The sequence below is a fragment of the Gymnoscopelus microlampas genome (genome assembly GCF_963454915.1).
Source record: "Gymnoscopelus microlampas genome assembly, chromosome: 10".
NCBI classification, from domain to species: domain Eukaryota; kingdom Metazoa; phylum Chordata; class Actinopteri; order Myctophiformes; family Myctophidae; genus Gymnoscopelus; species Gymnoscopelus microlampas.
Window position 1 is genome coordinate 6,094,403 of NC_139947.1, and position 12,322 is coordinate 6,106,724.

General features: G+C 39.8%; 1 long non-coding RNA gene across 1 annotated transcript; it reads right to left on the bottom strand.

The window, feature by feature from the left end:
- Positions 1 to 212: 212 nt before the first annotated feature.
- On the bottom strand, positions 213 to 3,813 carry LOC311053610. Its single transcript, XR_014601661.1, has 3 exons — positions 3,704 to 3,813; positions 3,302 to 3,390; positions 213 to 1,492 (listed from the first exon to the last, which is right to left on the bottom strand). It is a non-coding gene; the product is annotated as an uncharacterized lncRNA (long non-coding RNA).
- Between the last annotated feature and the right edge of the window lie 8,509 nt (positions 3,814 to 12,322).

Below are 12,322 nucleotides of genomic sequence, written 5' to 3' on the forward strand. Positions count from 1 at the left end.
CTTATGTTGCTACATTCGTGGTGCTCCAACTTTTCATTGTCAAGGACCCGCAAAATTATATGTATTTGGCCGCGGACCCCCATCTCAAAATATGTTGTTCCAGGGACCCCCCAGAAGCAAAGATTTGAGTAAAGACAATTCGCTTTAAACATATATTCAAAGATTTGCACAAATCTTCACAATTTAAAAAGAATAGCAGATCTGTGCCGCACTATGAGCTTGTATATCTGCTATTTTTGTGAGTCAGTGTTTGAATAGTCAAAGTATGAAAGTGGTTACACATGTTGTTGCATTTAGATCCTACACTCTTGCATATGATGCCAATGTTCTAAATAGCATGTATATATCTGCTTTCACACAAGCTATCTGTATATATGTACTTATGTGTAATTGTTTTATTCAACCTGTTCATCTCTTTCCCATTGCTCTCACTCTACCTCTATCCTCTCTCTTCTCATCGAATTCTACAAAATGGAGCAAGGATTTCTATTGCATCCAGACCCTTTTTCATAAGGAAATATGGCTGAATATAGTGATATGGCTATGGCAGATGAACCTTCAAAGGAGCACTTCACCCATTTTCAACCTATCTTCTTATAATTGGTCCTCACTAATATTGCTCATTATTATTATAAGATGGCACCATTTCCGTCTACTCACTCTGTGTCTCTGAGGAGGGCTCCCAGCCAGCACGCCCACGTGGGACCCATATGGTTTCAATGCGGGCTACTTGTGTACCGCGTGGGCTATAACTGGGCAAATTCTGAGGGTCCCACATGGTCTGCATAAGGGCTAACTGGGCGTGGGCTTGAACTGGGCAAGCCCTTGCCGGGCCCAAATGGTCTGCATATGGTCTGCATATGGGCTAACTGGGCGTGGGGTGGAAGTGGGCAAGCCTTCGCCGGGCCCACATGGTCTGCATATGGGCTAACTGGGCATGGGATGGAAGTGGGCAAGCTCTAGCCGGGCCCACATGGTCTGCATATGGGCTAACTGGGCGTGGGATGGACAGTTCAGAAACCGGTCGGCATGCTTGGTATTTTAATTATATATTTTTTTATCAAAAACAAGATTTCCACCTTTTTTTTTTATTATGCAAGAGAAATTTCCTCTATTTCAGCATTCAAACTTTTCAGGAAGAGAAAAGGCTGTAGTTTCTGTTAGCTTGGAATCCCCATCGATGATATCATTGGTGGGCAGGATTCTGCGCTGTCCACATCCAGCCCGCCAATGAGACACAAAGTGAGTAGATGGAAATGGTTATAATGAACATTAGTAGATCAATTATACAAAGATAAGGTTGAAAATGGGTGAAATGCGCCTTTAAGGGGGTTTAAAGCTCCCTCTTTGTTAGCCTAGGCTTCCTCTCCCATTTCTTCTTCTCCCTCTTCTTCTTGTCTTCCTTGTGGAAGATCCTTCCATCGGCCTGCTCCACCCACCTCACTTTGATGTCTGCTGGCGCCCCCTGGTGGTCCTTCATGTTCTGCTTCAACTGAGACACACAAAGCAGAATGATTAGCAGCGTCTGGTCAGCAGTTATCAGAAGTTATTATAACAAAATAACAATATCGTCCGCAGCCGTGAAGTCAGCTCTGTTGATCGAACTGACAGTGCCAATGGAAGCTGCCTACGAAAGAAAGATGGCAAAAATACACAGAGCTGGTTGCAGAGTGCCGGGAAAGTGTATGGAATCCCGAGGACGTACCCGTATGCGGTCAGGCTTAGGCCTGGCTTAGGGAAGAGGACGCCCCTGCCAGTCATAGTCCTGTCCACCATGTGCACCGTTTGGAGGAGCAGCAGGCCTAAGGTCTAGCAGGTAGACCATCCCTCTGTATATAATAATGTTGGGTTTGTCTACATTATAGGCTCTATGCACAGCAGCCATATTGGAAAGAAATTGGGCCTCTTCTTACTTCCTTCACAGGTGTTACCAATGATACTAATTAAGGCTCTTTTCCATTCTGGTCAAACAGAGTCAGGGTGCTGATATTGTGCATGTCGGCACTGGAAACACTCTTTACACCAGTGGGTCTCAAAGTGTGGTCCAGGGACCCTCATGGTTCCTTGAGGGGGTTCCAAATGGCCCCTTACGGGTGTGTAACTCTGAGAGTGTACAAATGGAACCAAATGGACCCGTAAGGGTCCATTTGGTTCCATTTGTACACTCTCAGAGTTATGGTGGTTCTTGAAATTAAAAGGTTTGAGAACCACTGTGCTACACTTAATGGAACAGAGCCTTAATTAGTATCATTGGTAACACCTGTGAAGGAAGAAAGGAAGAGGCCCAACTTCTTTCCAATATGGCTGCTGTGCATAGAGCGCAGCCATTTTGGAGAAAGATTTGGCCTCTTCTGACTTCCTTCACAGGTGTTACCAATGATACTAATGAAGGCTCTGTTCCATTCTGGTCAAACAGAGTCAGGGTGCTCACTGATATTGTGCATGTTGGCTCACTAGAAATACTAGTGGGTCTCAAAGTGTGGTCCAGGGACCCTCATGGTTCCTTGGGAGGGTGTAACTCTGAGAGTGTACAAATGGAACCAAATGGACCCTCCCGGGTCCATTTGGTTCCATTTGTACAACAGCAATGACAACACAGACATGTGTGTGGGGGAGAGGGGGGATCAATTGGTATAACGACTAAATTGGGGAGAAAAAGGGGGCACATTGTTTTTGGCTACTCTAAATTTGTATAAAAAAAACTAAAACTTTCCCACCCATTTCCACCTCATCCTCAAATAATTGGTCCTCACTAATGCTCATCATGAGATGGCACCATTTCGGTCTACTCACTCTGTCTCAGAAGAGGGCTGTGGACAGTTCAGAAACCTGCCTATAGTGCCTACTTTGTACCAATGACATAATCAATGGGGATTCCAAGCTTTTAGAAACTACAGCCTTTCTCTTACTGGAAAGTTGGCACGCATAAATAGAAGCCAATGTTTTCTCATTAATAAATGATTAAAGCAAGTTTGAATTCGTATTTGAAATGATCAAAACTGCCTATCAATGATGTCATTGGTAGGCAGAACTTCTGAACTGTCCACAGCCCTCCTCTGAGACACAGAGTGAGTAGACAGAAATGGTTCGATCTTGGCCCGGGATGGAGGCTCTCTCTCCATTTCCTGTCAGTCTACTGTATACTATCAAATAAAGGCAGAAAAGGCCCAACAAAATATATATGTATTTTTTAAAGAAATGGTTCCATCTTATAATGAGCATTAGTCAGGACCAATTATATGAACATGAGGCTGAAAGTGGGTGAAGTGCTCCTTTAATTAATAATACAGTTTAATTATACCTGCTCCAAAATGGCGTCCGCTACTGCAGGGTCGTTCATATCCAGGGAGGAGGTTATGGCCAGTTTCACCACTTGTTTCTTCACCACAACTTTGAAAAGAAACAATGTTTGTTTCATTGATTAGTTTTCAGATAATAATCAACATTTTTCACAGTATAATGAAGTGAAATTAAAAAAATGAATATTTATGAATATTAAGTAAAGATAACACGTTACCAACCTACCTGTAGATGTAATGTCATTTATTATTAATATAAATATATTTCTATCGGTGTCAAATTGCTGGCAGGGTATTGGGAGTAGTTTTCGAATGAACCAGAGAGCCTCATATAGTCCAGAAGAATATTCATTTACGTGGCACTTTATAGCCAAAGTAACCGTGGGTTATCACTTCTCACTTACCACTGTAGCAGATGAAGAAAGCTTTCTTGTCACACGTCCTGTCTGCCAATTTGGACCCACTGGCAAACTCGATGGCAGCACACGTCTCTCGTACACCTGCACCATTTGGTTCCCCTTCCTTCCAGTCCCTGAATGAGGAGCTGCTCCCATCGGACCACTTCCAGGAGTGTCGGTACAGACCGATCCAGTGGTGGTCTCCGGGATTCATGATCTTCTTCTGGATCTCCTGGTTCTCAGCCTGGTTCCTCACACTGGCCAGGTCTGTGTGTTTCTCCCTGCACTCCCTCTGAGCCTCGGACCATGTCAGTGGCTTTGTAACGATGATGTATTTATTTATCGGATCTGAAAGTAAACTACAGTGAGTTCCTGTATAGAATGAACACATTATGGTAGTGATATCTTTTTTTCATTTCATGGATCTCCCGTTTCATACGGACCGCCGTTTGATAAATGTTTTATTTATTTAATCTCTGGGACGTGGGACCCAAATCTACACTGTAAAATCCTTAGTGTTAAGGACCGGGAGACCCCCTGTGACTGAACAAACACTCTATAGCAATGATTACTATCAGAATATAGAGTTTTAACCTTTTAACACATTTTTTTTGTCTTATTCCAAAAAATATCACTTACCCTACTACCTTAACCCATTAAGACCTGAGGCCGCTTCTAAACATTTTCAAAATCCTAAAAAAAAATCGGGAAAAAATATTTAAAAAATAATTTTCACGATTTTTCAAAAATAGCAGATCTACGAGTGCCGCGCTATGAGCTTGTATATCTGCTATTTTTGAATAGCCAAAGAAATCTAAAGGGTTAAGACCCCATTTTATACTTCAGCTTCTCGAAAATAGCCAAGCTACAAGCTCACATCTTGTAGATTGGCTATTTTTGGACAAGTACATTTTGATGCCAATACATACATAAAATGTGGATTTATGTAACCTATGGAATGGAGTACTTAAGTAAATGTACATAGTTACTTTCCACCACTGAGCACTATAAAGCGGCACTATGTAACAGTTTTTTATAGGAATAAAATATAATTTTGTCCAATCTGTATGGTAGAGTATGTTAATACAATATAACTTATACAATTGGGGTGGTGTATATTCTCCCTGCTCTTCTATTGAAAAATGTAGATCGTGTCAAAGGTCATGTCTCACCTAGAACAGGATGTGCCACCAATGTTTTTTTCATATAATTGAAAATAGTGGAAGATCTAAAGGTCAGAGGTCAAAAGTCAGACCACAAAAGTTGTCGGGCATGAAGAGACGCATGTGTGTATCGAAGTTTCATGGTTGTAGGTCAAACAGGGCATGAGTTGTACCTGTTCAAAGTTGCCACTTTCAATTGAGTGCTATAGCGCCACCCTTTGACAAATGAGTGTGAGAATTATTTCTTGCGTATGCATGGTTAAGCCAGAACAAACGGTGATATTTGTAGCATTTGTGGAGCCCCCAATGGGTGGAAGTGAAATCTCTTTTGGCTCTGCGTTGTTTAGAGGTCCCTCAATGTATGATTAAAATGTGGGGCAGATCAGATCCTGTGTTCATCATTTGTGCCATTGTTTGCAAAATGGCCTCTACCGCAAAAGGCAATTGTACACAATTGAAATGGCATATGAAAAAATCGGACAGACACATCTTGATCACATGACAACAGAGATCATGTCTGACGCAAAATGGCTGAAAATCTAGCCAGGCGGAAATGGGTGTGCTCTATATATAGAGAGAGTTGTGTAATGTGATCCAAGGAATCCAGGGACAAAACATTTTGACTGTACGACCTACAGCTCAAGAGAGAAACTGGGATTGTGTTTCACACGGATCGGTCCAGCACTGCCCAATATTAGCTGCAGACAGACAGACAGACAGACAGACAGACAGACAGACAGACAGACAGACAGACAGACAGACAGACAGACACGGACAGGGGCGAAAACATAATCACCGCCCCCGGCAGTTACGGCCTGGTGGAGATAATAAACACATCTCACCTGTGTGGTTGAAGCAGATTGGATAGTGCTGAGCTGTACAGATGTCATCTTTCCATTTACCGTTAGCATACATGACGGCACAAATATGACTGTTTGGTTTGCCAGGAGCCCAGTTCCTGAACTTGTGTTCCTCTGCATCGTTGTAGAAGCGTTCATCTGCCAGTGACCATCTCCAGCTGGTGATCTTGTTGTACAGGCCTATCCAGGCTGCCTTAAAATAAATGACACCAAAGATCAGTAACCTATGGCCCGCAACATTCAGTGAAAATAGCAGATCTACAAGCTTGTAGATTGACTTGTAGTTCAACTACACACTCGGGTCGTCTTATTAGAGAGAGGTAAAACGTTTTGATATAATCTTTCAGGTATATTTTTCACAACCATTCCCCATAAATGTGTTTAACAACTTCTCTAAACACTAATAACACCATTGTTATTCAACTGTCTTCTTGACAACAATGCTGGCTTATTTTTCTTCAGCACTTTCAGTGGTGTAAAAAGCACTCAAATGTTTTACTTTGGTAAAAGTATCAATACTGCAATGTAGAAGTGCTCTGTTAAGTAAAAGTCCGCAATTCAAAATGTACTTGAGTAAAAGTACAGAAGTATTGGTATCAAAATGTACTTAAAGTACCAAAAGTAAAAGTACTCGTTATGCAAAATATCCCATTTCAAGTTTTCAAATGTATAACAATATTTTGAAATTAGCAGATCTACAAGCTCAAGAGCTTGTAGATCTTCTATTTTCAAATGGCCGAAATGTATATAGGGCTGAAGTAAGTGGTTAATGTATGTTTTGTAATAATAATCAAACGCTACAAAGTAACTAGTAACTAAAGTTTTCAAATAAATGAAGTCGAGTGAAAGTACAATATTTGGATCTGAGATGTAGTGGAGTAGGAGTAATTTCCAGAAGTATTGGAAACTGGAAATACTCAAGTAAAGTACAAATAACTCAACATTGTACTTAAGTACAGTACTGAAGTAAATGTACTTAGTTACTTTCCACCACTGAGCACTTTAAAGCGGCACTATGTAACTGTTTTCTTTTATGAAAAAAATATAATTTATGTTAATCCAATATAACTTGTACAATTGGGGTGGTGTATATTCTCCCTGCTCTTCTATTGAGAAATGTAGATCGTGTCAAAGGTCATGTCTCACCTAGACACAGGATGTGACACCAATGATGACCTTATGGTCAAGATTCAATTTATCCCCTGAGCAAGCAGGCAGGCTCTATTAGCTCAACGTTAAAAATGTCAGCAATCGCGCCGGAAACGGCGTTCAAATCCGGGGTAGTGCAGCTGACATTTGTGTAGTGCAGCTGACATTTTTATTTTATTTTCTACTTTATTTTATTTCCAATGTTGTTATGTCCTTTTTATCATGTGTTTGCTCTGAGTCTTGATGTCTTAATGTTCTTTTCTTTTCATGAAAAGCAATTCAAAGTGCTTTCCACATCACATGGCAATTACATTTGCCTTGCCTTGTGATGTGCTAATTTCTTCTTTGAACTGACCCATATGGCCGTCTTTGGAGCTTTTAATAAAATAAAATAAAAAGGTAATTAATGAATTGTTAAAATAAGTGTTAAATAGCTCTATATTCCTATTGTAATCATTGCTATTTAATGTTTGTTCAGTAACAGGGGTCTACCTGTCTATCCTGCTCTCTCAAGTTGGGATACCAATTTCATCCAATTAGGAGAGAGTACTCCTACAGGATACAGGATAAGCAATTGAAATTAGAAGTGATAAAACTGGCAACCCATCTGAAAATGTATTTTATGTTTATTAAATAACTGGAGAGGCGGCTAGAACCCTGTTACTGAACAAAGATGCAAAGATCATCAAAATATAGAGCTTTAACTTTTTAACCAAAAAACATTTAAGGATATATATTCTTCTCTTTGGCCATGGTGCATTATTTATTAGCACTGTCATTGTCAGTCATTTCTTTGTATATTGCAATAATAGGCTTGTGTATATTAAGTTATTTGTCATACAGTATCTGATGTGAAATGTTTGTTTAAAAGGCAGAGAAAGTACAATAGGCTCTATGCACAGCAGCCATATTATCACTTCCTTCACAGGTGTTACCAGTGATACTAATGAAGGCTCTGTTCCATTTAGTGTAGCACAGTAGTTATCAGATTTTTGAATTTCAGATTTCCACGACCCCCATTACGGGTCCATTTGGTTCCATTTGTACACTCTCAGAGTTACACACCCGTAAAGGGCCATTTGGGAGTGTTTCCAGTGAGCCAACATGCACAATATCAGCACCCATTGATAACACCTGTGAATGTCATACAATATGGCTGCTGTGCATAGGGCCTATTTCAGGGGGGGTTCTGCCTATTAGGTAATCTTATACGTTAGGTCAAAATGTTTGACCTTTTATTCAATAGCACATTGTTTGCATCAACTTGATCTCTCCTTTATTAAAATGGAGTTTGAAGTTACAATAGGTTTATATAGGAAGGAGGCATGTCGGATAACATTAATATCAACTATCTAATGAAATAAGCAACTTAAATACTGTCTGGGGTGCTCACAAAATCCCAAGTAGACGTTAAAATGACTCAAAACCTGTTTGAAAGGGAAATATACCTTTAATGCATTAAGACAGGGAATGCATCTGTGTAATTTCTTTGGCTGTTAAAAAAATAGCAGATCTACAAGTTCATAGTGTGGCACCGAGTGCTGTGCTATGAGCTTGTAGATCTGCATTTTGTTTTAATCATGAAAATGTGTGCAAATCTTTGCATATATAAAACAATTGTTTTAAAGCAAATCTTTGTTTCTGGGGATTCTACAACGTATGTTGCTATAATATCAGTGGTTCTCAAACTTTTCATGTCAAGAACCACCCAAAATGTATTTGGCCGCAGACCCCCCATCTCAAAATATTTAGTTTCACGGAAGCAAAGATTGGAGTTACAAATGTTCACTTTAAATAATATATATTCAAAGATTTGCACAAATGTTCACCATTTTTCTAAAATATCAAATAGCAGATCTACAAGCTTGAACGAAGCAAGCTTGTATATATCTGCTATTTTTGAATAGCCAAAGAAATCTAAAAATGACACAGATTCTTTCCCGGTCTTATTGGGTTAAGTAAAAAAGAAATTGAGATTTTTTTTCCACCTCTGCATGATTCAAAAGCAGGTGTAAGAAATGTGTAGATGAGTAGAAATATTTACTTTATTCAGGGAGTCCACCATCCGGGTCAGTGTGTTGACGTCCTCCAGGGTGTGTACAGTAGCCAAGTCTGTGAACTTGTCCCTGCAGTACTGCTGAGCATCTGTCCAGTTCATTTGGTCATATACAAAATGGTACTGATGAGTGACACATACGGACAGGGTCCACAGCCCTGTAGGATAGAATACAATACAATACACATGTTATTGTCTGATTGTTTTCTTAGGGATTATTCTATTTACTTTTTCAATTCACCAAAACTTTTTCATATAGGCCTGACACAAAATAATAATTTAAAAAAAAAGTATTATCGTTTAAATTGATTTGTTTGATTAGCTGTTGAACCCCTATTGTCTGCACATCTGAAAATGTCCCTTTGAATTCAGTGAGGAAAAAAGACACGGGTAAAAAAAACACGACTCTCTGCTGTCCTGGTACAGCAGAGATATGATTTGGTTCATATTTCTGATAGAACAGCAGAAATATTAGCAGTTTGAAACAGCCAAGCATATTACAAACATTCATACTAACAAATATTCATATCAACAGTCATATTACCCTATTAAAACCGGGAACGCGTCTGTGTAACCACTGCAACCATTATTTTATACTTTGGCTATTCAAAAATAGCAGATCTACAAGCTCATAGCGCGGCACCGAGTGCCGCGCTACGAGCTTGTAGATCTGCAATTTTTTTAAACATAGTGAAAATGTGTGCAAGTCTTTAAAGCAAACATGTTCAACTCAAATCTTTGCTTCTGGGGGATTCTACAAATGTCTTCTAAAATCCTAACAGTTTTCTTTTGGGGAAAAAAACTTACATTGCTATAAAATCACTGCATGGTTCAAGAACCCCCAAAATGATATGCATTTGTCCACGCCCCACCCTCCCCTCCCCCCATGTCAAAATATTGAAGCAAAGATTGGAGTTAAAAATGTATATATACGGTATATTCAAAGATTTGCACACATTTTCACAAAAAAACATTTCTTCCAAAAAAATAGCAGATCTATATGCTCATAGCACGGCACCGAGTGCCACGCTATGAGCATGTAGATCTGCTATTTTTGAATAGCCAAATAAATCTAAAATGACACAGATGTGTTCCCGGTCTTTAATGGGTTAACAGTCATGTCAACAGTCATATTAACAGTCATATTAACAGTCATATAGGAGACAAGCAGCACTTACCTATCACAACACCCAACAGAGCTTGTGTCTTCATTCTACAGAAGTCCTCTCATGTGACTGTAGACAGGACTCAGCATTAAGCTTTAATAGCTGTATTTAGACCATTGGAGTGTCCTGTATTCATTTTCCTACTTGTTTGTTTAACAGCCTACCTTTCATTCAAAACATTCAAAGTGCTGCAGGCTCATGAGACACGACTGACTGCAAAGGGATTCAAATGAACCACTTGAACCCGAGCGACCCCTTTCTGGCTATGTCCTCATAGGTAAATAAAAAAAATAAAAAAAATAAAAATGTTATTATCTTTGTAGATCAGGGGTTTTCAATGTTTCCCAGTCCAAGGACCCCTTAGCTGAGAAACAGGTGAAGCAGGGTTGCAGATTACACATTTTCATACCTTTGTTAAATTAATAGATAGCTTCATAGACTTGTGTGTGGTGGGGAAAAGTACTCACATTTTTTACTCAAGTAAAAGTATGAACACTGCACAATAGAAATACTCTGTTAAGTAAAAGTCTGTAATTCAAAATGTACTTGAGTAAAAGTACCAAAGTAGTGGCATCAAAATGTACTTAAAGTACCTAAAGTAAAAGTACTCATTTTGCAGAATGTCCCATTTCAAGTTTTCAAATGTATAAAAATCTTTTGAAAATAGCAGATCTACAAGCTCACAATGCGTTGCGATGCGACGCATTGTGAGCTTGTAGATCAGCTATTTTCAAATGGCCAAAATGTATAAAGGGCTGAAGTGGTTAATGTATGTTTGTAATAATACTCAAAATCTACAAAGTAACCAGTGGCTAAAGTTTTAAAATAATTGTAGTGGAGTAAAAGTACATAATTTGGATCTGAGATGTAGTGGAGTAGAAGTTAAAGTATTGGAAATTGGAAATAGTAAAGTACAAGTAGGCTACCTCATGTACTTAAGTACAGTACTTAAGTAAATGTACTTAGTTACTTTCCACCACTGGACTTGTGTAGCGTTGTGTTGGGATTCATGTTAATATGTATTTTCAGCCAGTAACCACTTAAACCCTCAATACTTAGAAAACCTGTACTTGTACCCCCCAGATCTGAGCTTGTAGACCTGCAATTTTTGGCTAATGTTCCCCTCTTTATCTTTCTATTCTAGGGTTCAAGTGCTTAATGCAAATGCAAAAAAAAAGAAGTTTCAATCACACAAAGATTTGGAGGCCCCACCAAAGTAACTCTGAGGACCCCCTAGGGGTCCCGGACCCCACTTTGAGAACCACTGTTGTAGATCATCTAATTTCAGCAAAGGTATTTGGTGTAGAGCAGTGGTCCCCAACCCTGTTCTGGATCTGTGCCCACTTGAAAATCTCGAAAGCAGGCGTCTTCAACAGGGGGTCCGGGACCCCTAGCCTAGGGGGTCCACAGAGTTACTACAGGGGGGTCGCCAAATCTTTGTGTGATATGATTATTTTTTTTACCCCTTCAACCCTAGCATCCCTTTTCTGAGGAGAACTTTAGCCAAAAATAGCAGATCGAGGCGTTGTGAACTTGTAGATCTGCTATTTTTGGCTAAGAGGTATAGAGGTGTAGAGGGGGAAAATAGTTTAATCTGAAACAATTCTATACAATATAGAGGGGGTCCCTGCTTCATCTCTGTGTCAGCTAGGGGGTCCTTGGCCTGAAAACGTTGAAGACCACTGCTCTAAAGTATTCGTGTCACCCATCTGAAAAAATTACAATGACCCTTGTTTTACATCATTTTTTTTTAATATTCATATTATTTTATACATAGAGTGTTTGGGAAATGATAGGCTCTATTCACAGTAGTATTATGAAGACATTCACAGGTGTTACCAATGATACTAATGAAGGCTCTGTTCAATTCTGGTCAAACAGAGTCAGGTCAGGGTGCTGATATTGTGCATGTTGGCTTACTGGAAACACTCTGTTACCAGTGGATCTACAGTTGGGGTCATGGGCTTCCAAATGGCCCCTTACAGGTGTGTAACTCTGAGAGTGTACACATGGAACCAAATGGATTCCATTTGTACACTCTCAGAGTTATGTGGGTCGTGGAAACCACTGTGCTACACTAAATGGAACAGAGCCTTCATTAGTATCATTGGTAACACCTGTGAAGGAAGTGATAATATGGCTGCTGTGCATAGAGCCTATTGGGGGGCCCTCTCGCAATAGCCTTACGGCCCACCAGTTGGCCCCGGTCCACAGGTTGGGAATCACTGGTG